This window comes from Bombina bombina, chromosome 2, assembly GCF_027579735.1.
Source record: "Bombina bombina isolate aBomBom1 chromosome 2, aBomBom1.pri, whole genome shotgun sequence".
Classification (NCBI taxonomy): Eukaryota; Metazoa; Chordata; class Amphibia; order Anura; family Bombinatoridae; genus Bombina; species Bombina bombina.
This window is the reverse complement of record NC_069500.1, coordinates 1,168,275,027-1,168,295,074: the sequence shown is the minus strand read 5'-3', so window position 1 is coordinate 1,168,295,074 and position 20,048 is coordinate 1,168,275,027.

Here is a 20,048-nt window from a genome sequence, read left to right as displayed (position 1 = left end):
AATCCAAGGAATTCTAAAAGAATGCCAAGAGAATTTATAAGAAGAGCATCATGAGATGTAAATCTTCCAAACTCGACTATGACTAAGTACTAAGCGTTAAATTTCCATACCATCAAATTAATAATTTGAATTCCTGATGGAAAAAACGAATGTTAAGATATAAGGTCTGACCTTAATGGAAGTGACCAAGATTGGCAACTGGACATCCGAACAAGAACCATAGACCAAAACCTGTGCGGCCATGCTGGAGCCACCAGCAACAAAAAAGATTGCTCCCTGATGATTTTGAAAATCACTCTAAAAAGAAGAACCAGAAGCGAAAAAATAAAGGCAGATTGATAACTCCAAGGAAGTGTCAATGCATACACTGCTTCCGCCTGAGGATCCCCGGACCTGAATAGGCCCCTGGGAAGTTCCTTGTTTAGATGAGATGCCATCAGATCTATTTCTGGAAGCCCTCACATCTGTACAATGTGAAAAAAACATATCTGGATAAAGAGACCATTTTCCCGGATGTAAAGCTTGATTTACAGAGATAATCCACTTCCCAATTGTCTATACCTGGGGAAAAAAACCACAGAAATTAGATAGGAGCTGGATTTAGCCCAAGCAAATATCCGAGATACTTCTGTCACAGCCTAAAGACTGATAGTCCCACCCTGATGATTGACATATGCCACAGTTGTGACATTGTCTGTCTGAAAAACAATAAACGTCTCTTTCTTCAAAAAGAAGCCAAAAACTGAAGAACTCTGAGAAATGCACAGAGTTCCAAAATATCAAATAGTAATCTCACCTCCTGAGATTTCCAAACCCCTTTTGCTGACAGAGATCCTCAGACAGCTTCCCAACCTAAAAGACTCACATCTGTAGAGATCATGGTCCAGGTTGAAAGAACCGAAGAGACCCGTAGAAATAAATGATGGTGATCTTAACCACCAAATCAAAGATAGTTAAACATTAGGATTCAAAGATATAAAAAGTGATATCCTAGAATCACTGCACCATTAATTCAGCATAAAAAACTGGAAAGGTTTCCTATGAAAATGAGCAAAAGGAATCGAATCCAATGCTGCAGCCATGAGACATAAAACTTCCATGCATGTATAGCAACTGAAGGAAATAACAGAGACTGAAGGTTCCGACAAACAGAACCCAATAAAATTGTAACTTGTCTGTTAGAGACAAAGACATTAACACAATCTATCTGGAAACCTAAAAATGGTGACCCTTGTGTGAGGAATCAAGGAGCTTTTTGATAAAAAGATCCTCTAACCATGTCTTGAAGAAACAACAAAGTTGAATCATATGAGATTCCGCAGAACGAAAAGACTGAGCCAGTACCATGAAATCATCCAAATAAGGAAACACTGAGAACCTTGAAAAGATTCTTAGAGCTGTCAATAGACCAGAAGGAAAAGCAACAAGTTGGTAATGCTTGTCAAAAAAAGAGAATCTGAGAAAAAGAAAATAATCTGAATGTAATCAGAAAATGAGATATGTATCTATTGTAAACAAATAATGCCATCACTGACCAAAAAGGCAGAATAGACCATATAAACACCATTCTAAAAGATGGAACACTTATATGACAATTCAAAAGATTTTCTATCTTTGGGACAATGAATAGTTTTGAATAAAACCCCCAAACCCTGTTCCTAAAAATGGAACTGGTATAAATACCCCAGAAAAACTGCAGATCTGAGCAGCGCCTTGAACCCCAACGGGTAACCAGCCGCGCTTCACAAATACCCAAAACATACAGGTCTGAAACACACTTCAGGAAAGTGTGAGCCTTACTGGAATAGCTGGAATATGATAGAGAAAAAAAAAAGACTTCTCACAGACGGTTTTACTCTGAATCCTATTCTGTACCCAAAATCTAAGAAGTTTGGACCGAATTGAACCAAAAAATTTCAAAAAAGTCAACCTGCCCCTTACCAGCTAAGCTGGAATAAAAACCGCACCTACATGCAAATTTGGGGAGCTGACTTTGAACTGTGAAATGGCTGAATTGAATGAAGAAAAACTTTCAATTATAAACATGTTACTTGGGGAAGAATATAGGATTCCGTTCCTTAGTAAGAACAAAAATCACTGACCAAAAAGGCACTAATATAAGCTTAAAATTTAGTCTTAGAACTCAATCTTGAAGCCCAGAGTAACAATTAAAGAATTTTATCCAATTATGAACCAAATAATTGATTACCTTGGAAAAGAAATATGGAATTTAGAAATCAAATTAGCATTCCAAGATTGAAATCACAAAGTTCTTCTAGCTAAAATAGCTAAAGACATAGATTAAACCTCATTTGCGAAAATATAAAAAAATGACGACACAAATGAAATTATTAGCATGTTGACTTAACAATGCTAAATAAATCATAATCCGATACTTGATCTTAAAGTATCCAACCAGAAGGATGAAACAATTGCAACATCAGCCAAATAAATTCCAGGTCTACGAAAAGTACCTGAAAATAAATAACTTTCCTTAAATAAGATACAACCATCTGAAGGAAAAAAAAAATACTATTTCATATAGGAATAATAGTATGTTAAGCAGGAGTAGAGAGAGCCCCATTAACTTGGGGAATCTTTCCTCAAAACTGAAAACTAACTGCCGGCAAAGAATACAATTTAAAAACCTTAAAGAAGGAATAAAAGAAATTCTCAGCCTATTCCATTCCCTAGAATCAGGAACTGGAAAACAAACTTCTGAAGAGAACTGAAAAACAAACTTCTGAAGAAACCACAAAAGGTTAATAAGCAGAATTAAAATGTTAGCTAGTCTTTAAATCAAAAGAACTAGTTACTTTAATATCCAAAATAATCAACACCTTTTCAACAAAGAACAAATGTACTCTATTAAAAAATAAAAAAGTAGTTTTGTTAGTGTCAATATCTGATGAAGAAAATTCTGAATGAGAAAAAAACACCATCAGAGAAGGATAATGCAGTATGTTGTTGGTCATTTGAAACTTCATCAACTAAATAAGAAGTTTGAAAAAGACCTAACATTTTTTATTAGAAGGCGGGATGTCAGACAAAGCCTTTAAAATAGAATCAGAAAAATATTCTTATAAATTACTAAGTATATCTTGTACATAAAATGTAAAAAGAATAGAAATATATAAAGCATAAATACTAATGGACTCTGCATGTAAAAGTATATCATGATAACTTATTACAAACCATAGCTAAAGATAAACATTCATAACATTAAAATAAATTAACTTAGCTTTGGTAGGACTGATATCAGTCAACAGGAATCCCTTAGCATTTTCTGATACAGGAACAGTGTTTGAAAATATCTTGCAATATGTAAAAGAAAAAAACAACATATAAACCAAAATGATCAAATTCCTTAAATGACAGTTTCAGGAATGGGAAAAAAATGCAAAACAAACAAGCCTCTAGCAACCAGAAGCAACAAAAAAGTGAGACTTAAATAATGTGAAAAAAAGTGGCGCTAAGTATGATGCCCACATTTTTTAGCGCCAAGTATGATGCCCACATTTTTTGGCGCCAAGTATGACGCCCACATTTTTTGGCGCCAAGAATGACGCCCACATTTTTTGGCGCAAAAAACGTCTGTAACACACATGCGTCAAAAAATGACGCAACCACGAACAAACTTCTGGAATCAACTATGGCGCCGGAAATGACAACATTTTGCGCCAAAAAAGTTTGCGCCAAAAATGACGCAATAAATTGAAGCATTTTCTGCCCCCGCGAGCCTAACAGCCCGCAGGGAAAAAAGTCAATTGAAAAATTTTTAAGGTAAGAAAAAATATTTATTCATATGCATTATCCCAAAATAATGAAACTGACAGTCTGAAAGAAGGAATACTGATTATCCTGAATCATGGCAAATATAAGTTTAAAACATATATTTAGAACTTTACATATAAAGTGCCCAACCATAGCTTAGAGTGTCATAAATAAAATAAGACTTACTTACCCTAAGACACTCATCTACATATAGTGGATAGCCAAACCAGTACTGAAACGAGAATCAGTAGAGGTGATGGTATATAAGAGTATATCGTCGATCTGAAAAGGGAGGTAGGAGAAGAAATCTCTACGACCGATAACAGAGAACCTATGAAATAGATCCCCTAGAGGAAGACCATTGTATTCAAATAGGCAATGCTCTCTTCACATCCCTCTGACATTCACTGCACTCTGAGAGGAAAACCGGGCTTCAGTCTGCTGCGAAGCGCATATCAACGTAGAATCTAGCACAAACTTACTTCACCACCTCCACGGGAGGCAAAGTTTGTAAAACTGAATTGTGGGTGTGGTGAGGGGTGTATTTATAGGCATTTAAGGTTTGGGAAACTTTGCCCCTCCTGGTAGGAATGTATATCCCATACGTCACTAGCTTATGGACTCTTGCTAATTACATGAAAGAAAAATAGATCATCTACAAAACCTTTATGTAAAGATAAAATGAGTGTATAATGTCCCTTTAAGTTTAAAAAGTTATAGCGTCTGTTAGTGTCTTCTCTTAAAGGGACATTTTTTTTGTTTCAGTTGAGTAGTACTAAGTTAATAGTTAAAAAAGCAAGTTGAAGAAGTTCTTCTTACCTTTTGTTGCATTGCTGCTAGTGGCTTCTGGTGTAATTTGCACTTAGTGTCTCTTAAAAGGGACATTTTTGTTTTCGGTACTAAGTTAATGGTTAAAAAAACAAGTTCTCTGTTTTTTTTACGAATTTATATTACTTGTAAATTGAAAATGTTCTTTTTTTCCTTTTGTTACATTGCTGCTAGTTGCTACCTCTGTTCAATTTTAAAAAAGTGCACCAATTGGCCCCAATCTTTAGTGTTAGTTTCTATTATTAAAAGAAAAAAAGCAGTTTTATGGGGTTGAATGTGTGGGGTGTGGAAAAAAAACGCACTGAAAAGTGCCTTTACATTACGGTCTATGGGAACTGTTTATTCCCTGTAAATATATATCTATATGTTTATATACTTATATAATTTAGGTGCTAATATGTGTATATACACATAAATATATATACATATATATTTATATTTGCTGCCCATCGCAGCGCGACTTACCCCCTTCGCTGCGCTAGTTCTCATGCCATGTCTGACAGCATGAGTAAAAGGCTCCCATTGGAGCTTATGGCAGTGGACTCTTCTCGTTGTTGCTTCTGTGGAATGCAAATACCAGTGCACATTTGCGTGCGCTGGTATTACAAAGTGGAACGCAAATATTGCTTTAGTGAAGTGGCCCTTAATAGTTAAAAAAAAAAAATTCAATTGTATTGTTTTTTTTCTATGTTTATTACTTACCTTTAAGTCAATTTTGTAGTTTTACCAAAAATGCAGTGTGCAAAAATTATACAGAATGACAAAACTAAAGCTAATATAGCCGATAACAGCTTCAAAATGGCAAAAATATCCACTGTAGCTCAAAATGAAAATTTTACTTAAAACTAAAAATTCTAATGAAATTAATGCAACCATGAAAGAAAATGAACTTAAAGGGACACTGTACCCAAAAATTTAATTTTTTGATTCAGATAGAGCATGTAATTTCAAGCAAATTTCGAATTTACTCCTATTATCAAGATATCTTCATTCTCTTTGTATCTTTATTTGAAATGCAAGAATGTAAGTTTAGATGCCGGCCCATTTTTGGTGAACAACCTGGGTTGTCCTTGCTGATTGGTGGATAAATTCATCCACCAATAAAAAAGTGCTGTCCAGAGTACTGAAACCAAAAAAAAGCTTAGATGCCTTATTTTTTTTAAAATGATAGCAAGAGAACGAAGAAAAATTGATAATAGGAGTAAATTAGAAAGTTGCTTAAAATTGCATGCTCTTTCTGAATTACAAATGAACAATTTTGGGTTCAGTGTCCCTTTAAACAAAAATTTTAATGAAATGAAAGTTTTTTTTTCCCCCTTTGCACATCTAGTGGTTTCCTTTATGTCACTTGATAAATTCTAAAAAGAAGGCAATCGAGTACTGTTGTTTTCGCCATGGCCAAGATATTCTGGTCCTCAATGAAAATTCTTTGAATATTTCCTTATATAGTCCTCTTCCTCCTGATCAGCAATTAAGGAAAGCGTAAAGAGGCGTTAAATATAAAATTAAATATATCAAAGAAACAAAGTCAACGCAATGCATGTTAAGAAGAAAAAAAATTATGAAAAAAGTAAAAGCTGTTAAAAGTGAAAAATAACAGGAAACATATTTGTGGACTGACATCAAGTAATCTCTTACTCACTGGATGATAAGAACAACAACCACAGAAAAAACGTTTATTTACTTAGCACAAGAACATTCATTACATGAAAAAAAAAATAAAGACGGTAATACATTTTTCTCTTTTAGATACAATAATCTATTAATGCATTTAAACTAATAAGCAAAACACTTATCAATGATTGACTTTTTAAAAAAGAAATGTTCTGAACAGTATCATTGTCAGTCATGCCTGCAGTGTATTTACATGGTCTATTAGCCCTGCTTAGAGCTTTCTTGGGCACTTAATCAGAGCAGCAGATGCATAACTATGTTGGGAATCTCTTCCATATTTCTGGAATAAAAAACGTATTAAAAGGTACAGTAAATGCTTCAAGAACATAATGTTATTAGCTTATTTATAACTGTCCCTAACACCTCAGAAAAGGAGAGCAGCCTTTTATACCACTCAATATGCCCCATCAGTTTACAGAAACTAATATTATACACTTATTTCTTCAGAATTTATACAACTAATATTAGGGTTAAAGGGACAGTCTAGTCAAAATTAAACTTTTATGATTCAGATAGGGCATGCAATTTTAAACAACTTTCCAATTTACTTTTATCATCAAATTTGCTTTGTTCCCTTGGTGGTATTTTTGAAAAGCTAAACCTAGCTAGGCTCAAACTGATCTCTAAATCGTTGAAAACTGCCTCTTAGCTCAGAGCATTTTGAAAGTTTTTCACAGTTAGACAGTGTTAGTTCATGTGTGTCATATAGATAACATTGTGCTAACTACCGTGAAGTTATTTAGGAGTCTGCACTGATTGGCTAAACTGCATGTCTGTCAAAAGCTGATAAGGGGGCAGTATGCAGAGGCTTAGATATAACGTAATCACAGAGATAAAAAGTATATTAATATAACTGTGTTGGTTATGCAAAACTGGGGAATGGGTAATAAAGGTATTATCTATGGGTAATAAAGGGATTATCTATCTTTAAACAATAAAAATTCTGGTGTAGACTGTCCCTTTAATCACAATCTATCATCCAGTTTGTTTTCAGCAGGCTTTCTTAGGCTATTTTATTTTCTTCTAGCCCGTAAAAGCCCAATTTTTAACACAATCCATTTTCTTTATTCTTTCTACAGGTTTTTGAGGCCATTTTAGACTCTGCAGTCAAGTTAAGCATCATGGGAAATGTAGTTCCGAAACATCAGGGGTGCCAAGGTTAGCCATCACTGGTCTAGACTCATTAAAGCTTTATTCAGTGCTATTGTGTAGCCCACCTGCAATGAGCAGGACAACCATTTATATGTCTACATGAATTTACATATGTACATGTACTGAGTGTGTGATATCTTACACAGCTAAGGGGATCTTTAGGAAAAGTGAGATCAGGACCCCAATAACTAGAAATGTCATGTAGGAATCACTGTCCTTTAATGTTTGTTTCTAAGTCACACTTGCATTGTCGTGTTTGTCACTTTCAGTAAAGGCATCTTCATAACCTTGCTTTCAAAACATGGTTGCACCCTGTGGCCACTTCCTTTTAAAAGAAACTTGTAGTGTTCTTCTTGATTTAAGATGTATATCTCAACAAACCGGAAAACATTTCTTTTAAAATCAATGGAAATACTGAAAAAACAATACTTTTAATTTATTAACAGTGGCAGTATAATCGTTGAGCAAACATGCACAGTACAACCATCATGCTTATGTACAAATGACATTCATTTTGTTTAGCAGTGATCAGGAAGGATTCAGATTACAATAAATTAATCTCATACATGTAAATGACTACTACACGCTTAACAAAAGGGTTAATTCAAAAGAACAGTACTGTAACCGTAGGCGGTGTGAAACTGCCATTGTATATGTCAGTTTTGGTTAGACACCCAGTTTCAATACTGATAGCAAAATTCTTAAAAACCAAAAACATGTTTTTTCTATTGAAAACTTGTTTGCCACTGTGGGCTTTTAGCTGCAGAATCAATTTTGGATTTTGATCACCCAAAAACATGCTTCTCATATTGGCTGAAACAAAAACCAAATTATTGTGAGCCGATATAAGAAATATTTTGATCTACCCCACTATTTACTTTTTTTTTATATATTAAACACATACCTGACCTTTCTACAAAAACATCACGCAGCTTATCAATTCAGGCTGCATGACCTAGTTATTTATATAACATACTAAAGGAACATTTGGCATTGGATTGAGGTTGTATATTCTTCCTTGTCACATGTAGGCTCCCAAGAAAGGGAATGGCCCAATAAGTCTTCTGAAATGTGCTTCTTCATGTTGAAACTTCTATGAAGACACCAAGCCAGAGGTACAGTATATTTCCTTTCCTAATACCCTTAGGGGATGGTATAGTTTGAAATATTTTACAAAAAATACAACATATATAATATGATAGAATTATTTATTTTTTAAAAATGTAATTGTCCCACATGTATGCAGTGCAAAATAACACACTTCATTCAACTTCTGTTAAATTTTACTGGGGGTCCAGACATTTTCCTTTGAAGCAAATGCCCTCAGTTCCGGGTTAAGATGATGTTTAAACTTTACTGCAGCCTTAATGCTTAATTTACAACCAAATAAATTAAAAATATTAAAATAAAATACATTTCATTCAAAAAACACCCTCTATAAGCAGTCCTCTCTAGCATATGTATAAAAGATAACTTTAAAAAAAAATAAAAATAAAATAAAACAAAGAACAAGACAACCTCATCATATTTAACATAGAGAGAAACAACTGCGAAACTAGGACAATCATATATATTTTTACTCCTGTAGTTTATGTGAAAAATCCCAACTAAACCTTGAGAACACCCAGGAATACCCAGGAATGGCAATGGTCTGTCCCTTTTTACAACTGCGAGATTTGCAAAACATTCCATTGTATCCAGCAAGACTACTTTAACATAGCAAAGCAAACAGACATGTGAACATTTAACAATTACATGCTTTTACAGAACCCCTTGCAAATGTGCTTCAAAAGTGTAATTGCTGTAATTAATTTCTCTCCATTGCTGTCTGTTTTCCTTTGCTGTGCAAGATTTCATGTATTTGGGTATTTAACATTATGGCCTCCATTTTTTATTTTCAGAGCTGTATTTTTTCTTGTGAAAAGCCACACCCTGCTTGTATGTGGTCAATCACATGAGTGCAGGGGCTATAAATCGCCTTGGTCAGTGATTTTAAACTACCAGCTTAAAGCTGGCAAAGAGGTTAAGAAATCATGGTCTAATGACTGCTGCTTCTTAACTATAGGTTGTAGGGTTGCAAGCTTACACTGAAGGAGCTCTAAAGCCGCATTCGCAGCTTGATAAATGAAGCCTAATATGTTAATGGCAAGGGAATCCCACTATCAATTGGCTAGAAAAGATAGATGAAGTGAACCTCGATGCATTTCTGACATAGACTAAATCAGACAAAGACTTCTATGAAGGTGCGCTGATAAAGTCATATTGGTTATGTACGCTAACATTAAGCTGGAGTTCCGCTAAGCCAAAGGTCTAATAGTGGAGTTCTACACTAAAATTTAAAATGAAACATAAACAAGGGGCGCCAACATAGTGTAAATCGTATACACAAAACAAATGGTGAATAAAGTGTACAGTGAACTACTCACAAAGCTGGTGGCACCTTAAATCAATAAAGTGCAGACAGGCAAACTGACATTCATAACAGCAGTCAGTACGTTGCGGGTCTCACCCAGGAGGCCCGCGGAGTACGTGTGGATGAGATGCAGCAGTGGCAAAACCTAAAGACGATGGCAAGGTGATGTGCTCTGGGAACAGGTGTGCTGGTGCTCTTGTAACAAGGGTATTGGTCCCACTCTGCTCACACGATCAAAATTCGTCTCCAAGAGCTGACAATGTCAGCGTGAAAAACAAGAACAAAATGTCTTGAAACAGGATAAAATACCACAGATAATAAAACCGGGTCGTGGTTTAAAAACAAGCAGTTTTTTATTGCAACGTGTTTCTCAGTCTATAGAAGAACGTTTTATCACATTTTTGATCGGTACCAGATATAACCAGATATAATCTGTTTTGATTCTATAATATTATTTTCTAGTTGTACACTGATTGTAGTCACCTGAACCAGCTCTTATATATATTTCTATTTGTGTATTTTATGCAGGGATATATATCCCTAATCTAGAGTTTACCTAGCTTCACCCATTGATATCAATAGCGCATCCTCTCAGTCTTTCCCTCCAGGAATCACTATATACTAAAATTTAAACTATATTGTCTATTGAGATATAAGTTTAAAACACTGCACAGATACATACATATACTCATACAAACATATACACCTTTGAACCCTTACAGTCCAACACCTTGCTATATACCATATTCCTTTAAATCACTGTTAAAACAATTTCTCAATAATAATCCTATATTTTACATTTAATATGAATATATATATATGAGTTAAATACTTTATTTTAATATGTTATAAATTTGTTTTTGTTATGCATATATTCTACCTTAGTATTTATTATTTATTCTGCCCATTATTAGTTGAACATATGATGACTGCAGGTATTGATGGTAACTTCTACCTGAACAATAAGCAAATTAACATTTCTTTACAAAGTTGAATTGATCTTCATAAACGTGATGGGCAAATCCTCCTTTGTTTATGTACAAAAATAAAAGATTAAAATAGTTTTTAAAATGTTTATTTTTAATGATTTCATAGAATAATGTTGAGTTTTGTAAACAGGAACTTTAATAATATTTTTACCCAATAGCACAATCATAACTTTATTGCAGTCTTATTAAAATGATTGATCTTTTCCATGATGTGGAACATTTACAATGACATATATAACCAAGACAAAAATATTTATTTAGAGAATGCATTAATATTTGTACTATTGGCATTTCAGAGTTTCTATGGTGCCATAAGGTTTCATTGATGAAGGCATTTTTACAACATGCCATTTGCTTTAATAACTACTCACCATTTGCAAATATCCTATCATAATAAAACATTCTTCAAAGGTGATAAAACAAATGGGCAATATGTGAAGAGAAACCAATATGCATAGAACGAATTCTATGGCTGCAAATTTAATGGAATGCAATTATGTGCTTGAAAATGTAATATTGTAATTCAACAAGAACTATAAAAATGTCTCTATAGGGGGCGCTTTATGATAGAATACATAAAACATACAAGTTGAAACAAAGTATATACAGATAATAATACACAACAATAACCCTAGTCACAGGATATACTGAACTCCCATATATTGTCAGTACATCAGGGGTTAAAGCTCCTGGACTCCCATGTATTGTCAGTTAATCAGGGGTTAAATTTCCTGTAGCAATTCCAGGATCACAGTGGCTGCACTCCTTTTCACAAGAATGTAGTGGAATAAAACAGCATCTAGCAAAAATAAAAGAGAGGCACCTCATGTGTGTATCAGTCACCAAATAGACAAATCAGATAGAAAATGTCAAACACAGGGTACTCACATTTCCATAGAGCACCCTTATGTGCTAGTAGACGCAGGCTGGCAGTATAAAGGTGTGTCAGCTCAGCTCCTCCCGACAGCTGCACGTAGTCCAGGAACAGCTCAAACACACTCACAGTGATGAACCAAACAGTAGGCCCAACACATATGTGCATCTGGAAATTAGGGCTTGTAAACACTGTGGTAGTTTAAAAACTGATTTATTAAAACCATATAAAATTCAAACAATACAGTGTTAAAAGCTGGTGAGTAAGTCTGTACCCCCAGATATGCAATGCGTTTCTCAGCAGTTACATTGTTTCCTCAGGCATAACAAACCCTATACTGATGCGATTATTTAAATGCTATCCTATCCAATCGGATTCTGAGAGCACAGGTGTAATGAACATGTTATCTAATCACTAACAGTCTTTAGCTGTAGTGTCAAACAGTCAGTTTCAAAACAGTGTTAGATCTAAAATATTTCTACATTATATAATACAATCAATCAATCCCAACTGATTAATCCTTGTATACAAAGCTATTTCACAGATAAAATCATATGTACGTATATCCTATTGGAATAGCGATGAAAAACGCTTATGATGAAACAGAAAAAAATAAATAACTGACACGTCACATAAGATAGATCAAAACTAGATGACACATTCATGCTGACATTAATAAAGTTAATTTATACATTGTATAGACAAAATAATACCATGTAACAGCTTTTTTGAATAATGCAATGTAAAAATTCTGTTGAAGCTGTCAAAAGCTGCCAGAAATAACCCACAACCTAAAAAATTATAACTAAAAATCAAAATGAATAATGTGTGGACTTCAAATGAATAATGTACGAAAATGCCTATAAGTCTGTGCACAAACTGCTATATGTGTGTGCACAAACTGCTGTTCACAATTCTAATTCTAATACCATATGTGTCTTGCTTAAAATATCTATTGACAGTGAAAACTCTATGGAGTTGGATCTCTAAACATGTGTGAGCATATTTCTCATTTGATATGATTAAGTGCTTATAAGTGTGTGCACAAACTGCTAAATGTGTGTGCACAAACTTCTGTTCACAATTCAATTTCTAATTCCATAAGTGTCTTTACCAAAATGCTCTATTAGGAACTCCATGAGAGTGGATTTTTAATCGTGTGTGAGCTTATTGCTCACTTTAAATGAATTACACACATAAGTGCTTATAAGTGTGTGCACAAACTACTATATGCGTGCACAAACTGCTGTTCACAATTTAAATTCTAATTCCATAAGTGTCTTTACCAAAATTCTCTATTAGAAATTCCATGAGGGTGGATCTTTAATCGTGTGTGAGCTTATTGATCACTTTAAATGAATTATGTGCGTAAGTGCCTATAAGTATGTGCACAAACTACTATATGTGTGTGTAAAAATGCTATTCGAAATTCTAATTTTAATTCCTTATGTATCTATACCTAAATTATCTATTGAAGTTGAAAACTCCAAGCGGATGAATCTCTAATCATGTTTGAGCTTATTGCTCACTTTGAGGGAATTATGTACGTAAGTGCCTATAAGTATGTGCAGAAACTGCTGAATGTGTGTTCACAAATTGCTATCCTAATACTAATTCCATATGTATCTATACATAAATTATCTATTGGAAGTGAAAAACTCCATGGAGGTAGATCTCTTATCATGAGTGAACTTATTTTAAAAGAATTATATGCGTGAGAGCCTGTGTGTGCACAAACTACTATATGCGTGTGCACAAACTGCAATTAACAATTCTAGTTCTAATTATGTATGTGTCTTAACCTGAAATATCTATTAGCGGTAATAACTCCAGGGAGGTAGATCTCTAATCGTGTGTGAGCTTATTGCTCACTTGATGATAATAATGTACGTAAGTCCCTATAGGTGTGTGCACAGCCTGCTATATGTGTATGCACAAACTGCTATTCACAATTCTAAGTGTAAACCCCCTGGGGTTGGATCTCTGATCATGTGGGAGCTTATTGCTCATGAAATGTAAAAATTTGTATATGATGATATAAGTTGTCATATGTATTTAAATGCACATGGCAATCAAAAAGCAGCTGAATGAATACCTTAATTTAACCCTGTGGGAAAGATAGACTGAAACTGAAAGATCCAATAGGTTTCTGTCTGACTTAGCTTGGTGTACCTATTATATTGTTGGACAAGGGGGATTACTTTGAGGGGTGTGATGGAAAAGCTACAGGTACCCTTACAGTGTTCTAATGCATTATGTCTGGATACACTGTGTTTAAGGGAGCCTTTTTTTATGTTACGAAGATGTTCACTCCATCTGGTCCTGATCTTCCTACAGGTGCGCCCCAAATACTGTACACCACATACACATGTTAAGACATAAACCACAAATGTAGCATCACAAGTGATGTTTTGTTTGATAGTGAACGTCTCCCCAGTTGTAAATAAAGTAATTTCTGCCTTCCCATGTGTAATATGTGTATACATCAGACATCTCACCTTTCTGCATCTAAATGTACCTGGCTGATGATTATTGAGGTGACTAGGAATTATTTTTTAGGAAGACATTCTATTAGGTGACCACTAGTGATGTCGCAAAACATAAAATTTTCCGTTCGCGAACGGTGGACGCGAACTTCTGCGAATGTTCGCGAACCGGGCGAACCGCCATATACTTCCATAGGCAGGCAAATTTTAAAACCCACAGGGACTCTTTCTGGCCACAATAGTGATGGAAAAGTTGTTTCAAGGGGACTAACACTTGGACTGTGGCATGCCGGAGGGGGATCCATGGCAAAACTCCCATGGAAAATTACATAGTTGATGCAGAGTCTGGTTTTAATCCATAAAGGCATAAATCACCTAACATTCCTAAATTGTTTGGAATAATGTGCTTTAAAACATCAGGTATGATGTTGTATCGATCAGGTAGTGTAAGGGTTACGCCCGCTTCACAGTGACAGACCAAACTCCCCGTTTAACGCACCGCAAACAACCACAAACAGTCCATTTACACAACCGCAAACTCCCCATTTTTACAAGGTTGGATACCAAGCTAGCCATGTCCCATTCCTTGTCCTCACTGATGTCATTGAAGGTCTCTTCCTCCACCCAGCCACGTACAACACCAAGGGTCCCCGAAAGGTGACAACAAGCCCCCTGGGACACCTGCTGTGTTTGGTCTTCCACCTCCTCAAAGCCACCTTCCTCCTCTGACTCCTCTTCTTCAGACACCTCTCTCTGCATTGCCTCTCTCTGCATTATTATAAGGTGTGTTAAGTAGTACTCTTCCTATCAGTTTAATCCCTGTTACGTCCCGTATCAGGGGACGTGTATATGGCATCGATTTTAGGAACCGGGAGATGGAAAAAGATGCTTGGTCGGACCTCCTACTTCAAATTTGGGGCGCTGCGCGTGCAATCTGTGCCACCAGATAGGAGTGGTGTGTTAAGTAGTTCTATTCTTGTCAGTTTAATCCCTGTTACGTCCCCTATCAGGGGGCGTGTATATGGCATCGATTGAACCGGGAGATGGAAAAAGATGCTTGGTCGGACCTTCTTCTTCAAATTTGGGGCACTGCGCGTGCAATCTAATGTGCCACCAGATAGGAGTGGTGTGTTAAGTAGCACTATTCCTATCAGTTTAATCCCTGTTATGTGCCTTTTTTTTGGTTTGGTTTTTGAAGCCACAGTGCAGCACCAGAGGCCAGAAAAATTAGGCATGTACACATGCCTGAAAAATTAGGAATTGTTGCTGTAGCCGCGGCCAGAAAAATTGATGTTTGTTTCCCAGGCAGAAAGCGCCTTAAAACATTGCGGCTTGAACCCTAGTTGGTGGTGGATAAGTCACGCAAGTCACCCGGCATTCAGAGATAAAATACAGCAGCGTGTGGACCATTTTTAGCCCAAGGCAGCTCATCTCATCAGGCCTTTTTTAGTCGAATGTATCGCCCACTGTCAGTCCCTTCGGGATCCATCCCTCATTCATCTTAATAAAAGTGAGGTCATCTAGACTTTTTTGACCTAGGTGACTTCTCTTGTCAGTGACAATACCTCCTACTGCACTGAAGGTCCTTTCTGACAGGACACTTGAAGCGGGGCAGGCCAGAAGTTCTATCGCAAATTGGAATAGCTCAGGCCACAGGTCAAGCCTGCACACCCAGTAGTCAAGGGGTTCATCGCTCCTCAGAGTGTCGAGATCTGCAGTTAAGGCGAGGTAGTCTGCTACCTGTCGGTGGAGTCATTCTCTGAGGGTGGACCCCGAAGGGCTGTGGCGATGCGTAGGACTTAAAAAGCTCTGCATGTCCTCCATCAACAACACATCTGTAAAGCGTCCTGTCCTTGCCGGCGTGGTCATGGGAGGAGGAGGATTACTTTCACCTCTTCCCCTGTTAGATTCCTGTTGTGCTTTGACATCACCCTTATACGCTGTGTAAAGCATACTTTTTAATTTATTTTGGAACTGCTGCATCCTTTCCGTCTTGGGGTAATTCAGTAACATTTCAGGCACTTTCTGCTTATACCGGGGGTCTAGTAGCGTGGACACCCAGTACAGGTCGTTCTCCTTCAGCCTTTTTATACGAGAGTCCCTCAACAGGCACGACAGCATGAAAGACCCCATTTGCACAAGGTTGGATGCCGAGCTACTCATGTCCCGTTCCTCGTCCTCAGTGATCTCACTGAAGGTATGTTCTTCCCCCCAGCCACGTTCAACACCACGGGTACCAGATAGGTGACAACGAGCACACTGGGATGCCTGTTGTGGTTGGTCTTCCTCCTCCTCCTCCTCAAAGCCACATTCCTCCTCTGACTCCTCTTCCTCACAATCCTCTTCCAGCGTTGCCACAGGTCCAGCAAGCAATGCTGATAAGGCTGTTTCTGGTGGTGATGGTAACCACAACTCTTCCTCTTCCTCTTCATGCTCATCTATGGCCTGATCCAGCACTCTACGCAGGGCACGCTCCAGGAAGAAAACAAATGGTATGATGTCGCTGATGGTGCCTTTGGTGCGACTGACTAGGTTTGTCACCTCCTCAAAAGGACGCATGAGCCTACAGGCATTGCGCATGAGCATCCAGTAACGTGGCAAAAAAATTCCCAGCTCCGCAGAGGCTGTCCTAGCACCCCGGTTATACAAATAGTCATTAACGGCTTTTTCTTGTTGGAGCAGGCGGTCGAACATTAGGAGTGTTGAATTCCAACGTGTTGGGCTGTCGCAAATCAAGTGCCTCACTGGCATGTTATTTCGCCGCTGGATATCTGAAAAGTGCACCATGGCCGTGTAGGAACGCCTGAAATGGCCACACACCTTCCTGGCCTGCTTCAGGACGTCCTGTAAGCCTGGGTACTTATGCACAAAGCGTTGTAGGATCAGATTACACACATGAGCCATGCACGGCACATGTGTCAACTTGCCCAAATTCAATGCCGCCAACAAATTTCTTCCGTTGTCACAAACCACTTTGCTGATCTCTAGTTGGTGCGGAGTCAGCCACTGATCCACCTGTACGTTCAGGGCGGACAGGAGTGCTGGTCCGGTGTGACTCTGCTTTCAGGCAAGTCAACCCCAAGACGGTGTGACACTGCGTATCCGGGATGTGGAATAGTACCTGGGGAACTGGGGGGGTGCCGTTGATGTGGAGCAAGATGCAGCAGCAGAAGAGGACTCAGCCGAGGAAGTTATGGAAGAGGATGGAGTAGGAGGAGTAGAGGAGGTGGCAGCAGGCCTGCCTGCAAGTCGTGGCGGTGTCACCAACTCCTCTGCAGAGCCACGTATTCCATGCTTGGCAGCCATCAGCAGGTTTACCCAATGCGCATTGTAGGTGATATACCTGCCCTAACCATGCTTTGCAGACCAGGTATCAGTGGTCAGATGGACCCTTACCCCAACACTGTGTGCCAGACATGCCATTACTTCCTTTTGCGCAATCGAGTACAGGTTGGAGATTACCTTTTGTGCAAAGAAATTTCGGCCGGGTACCTTCCACTGCGGTGTCCCAATAGCTACAAATTTTTGGAACGCCTCAGACTCCACCAGCTTGTATGGTAAAAGCTGGCGGGCTAAGAGTTCAGACAAGCTAGCTGTCAGATGCCGGGCAAGGGGGTGACTTTGTGACATTGGCTTCTTACGCTCAAACATGTCCTTGACAGACACCTGACTGTGGGCAGATGAGCAGGAACTGCTCAAGGCGAGAGAGACGGAGTGGCGGATGGTTGAGAGGGGGCAAGGAGGACAACAGTGGTTGACGTGGCTGATGATGCTGGACCAGGAGGAGGATGGTGGATTTGAGTTTGTGTGCTGATTGTACTCATGTGTTGATCCCATAGGCGTTTGTGATGTGCGATCATGTGCCTTTGCAAAGCAGTTGTACCTAGGTGGGTGTTGGACTTCCCATGACTCAGTTTCTTTTGGCACAGGTTGCAAATGGCATCGCTGTTGTCAGAGGCAGACACACAAAAAAAATGCCACACTGCTGAGCTCTGCAATGACGGCATTTTGGTGGTGGCAACAGCATGCGTTGATTGGCGTGCTGTCTGGCTGACCCCGGGTGCCGATGCATGCTGTCTGACTGTGCCACTAGCTCCTTGCAACGACCTCCCCCTGCTTCCAACTTGTCTCCTCCTCCTCCTCTCTGTCTCCCCATCTGAACTTCCCCCTCTTCTTCTTCTCTTCTAGCGGGCACCCACGTGACATCCACGGACGCATCGTCATAATCAACCACTTCACTTGTATCTGACAACTCAGCAAAGGAAGCAGCAGCGGGTCGGGTACAACATCATCATCATCACACCGTACGTCCATGTGTGTAATGCTGCCTGACTGAGACATATCCCTGTTATCTACATCCTCTGGCAGTAATGGTTGCGCATCACTCATTTCTTCAAACTGATGTGTAAATAACTCCTCTGACAGATCAAGTGAAGCGGCTGTGGTGCTAGTGTTGGTTGTGGCAGCAGGCGGGCGAGTGGTAAATTGAGAGGTGCCCGAATCTAAGCTGGAGGAGGATGGTGCGTCAAGGTTCCGAGCAGAAGCTGTAGAAGATTGGGTGTCCTGTGTTAGCCAGTCAACTATGTCCTCAGAACTTTTCGAGTTCAGGGTACGTGGCCTCTGAACACTGGGCATTATTCTAGGGCCAAAGGGAATCACAGCACCACTACCACGACGTCCCCTGCGGGGTGGCCTGCCTCTGCCTGTCATTTTTTTTTTCGATTAGTGGTACTATGCGTGCAAGCTACTGTGACAACAGATATGAGTGGCACTGTGCACTGGCAGAAGTTAGCAGAGTAGACGCTGTAGGCCTGACACACACGCTTGCAGACAACTAACTGCTATTCAATCTATTACAGTCAAAATTGTATTTTTTTTTTAAATGTACACTACTGTTACACCAGATATGAGTTGCACTGGTGTGACACTGTGCCCTGGCAGGCCCTGAAACGCACACGTGTGAAGGAAACTGACTGCTATTATTTCACAGTCAAAAAAGTGTTTATTTTTTTATATGTACACTACTGTTACAACAGATATGAGTGGTGGCACTGGGCAAGTGGGCACAGTATACGCTGTGAGCCTGACACACACGCTGGCAGGCAGGCAACTGCAATTAGATTACACAGGAAAAAAAAAAAAAAGCAGACTGATGTTCTAGCCCTAAAAAGGGCTTTTTGGGGTGCTGTCCTTACAGCAGAGATCAGATGAGTCCTTCAGGACTTTAGTGGACACTGAATACACTAGCCTAGCTATTGATTTCCCTATTAAATCAGCATCAGCTACACTGTCCCTCCTCTCACTAAGAATGCGGATTCCGAATTAATCTAAAATGGATGCTGTCCAGGAGGTGGGAGGGTCTGGGAGGGAGGGTCTGCTGCTGATTGGCTGGAATGTGTCTGCGGATACAGGGTCAAAGTTTACTCAATGATGACGAATAGGGGGCGGACAGAACATCGCATATGTTCGCCCGCTGCGGCAAACGCGAACAAGCTCTATTCGCCGGCAAACTATTCGGGACATAACTAGTGACCACTTGTGTCTTTTGGAAATCACTACCTTACTGGATGCCAACTTTTGTTTCAGTGTAGGTATTCTCCTATATACAATTTTTTGGATTTTTATACAATACATTTTTCAAATACTGATCTTTAAGCAGAATCGGCCAATGTCTATGTATGACTTGTCTTATTTCCCTATGATAGGAATTGCATTGTGCAATAAATAATGGGGTTGGTGTAACACTGGTATTCATCTGTAATTCATCCCCAATGTCCTTGACTTGTAGTATGCTGACCCTATTCAAATGTTTAGCTCTCTCATAGCTGTCCATAATCAAACTTGTGGGGTATCCCTTG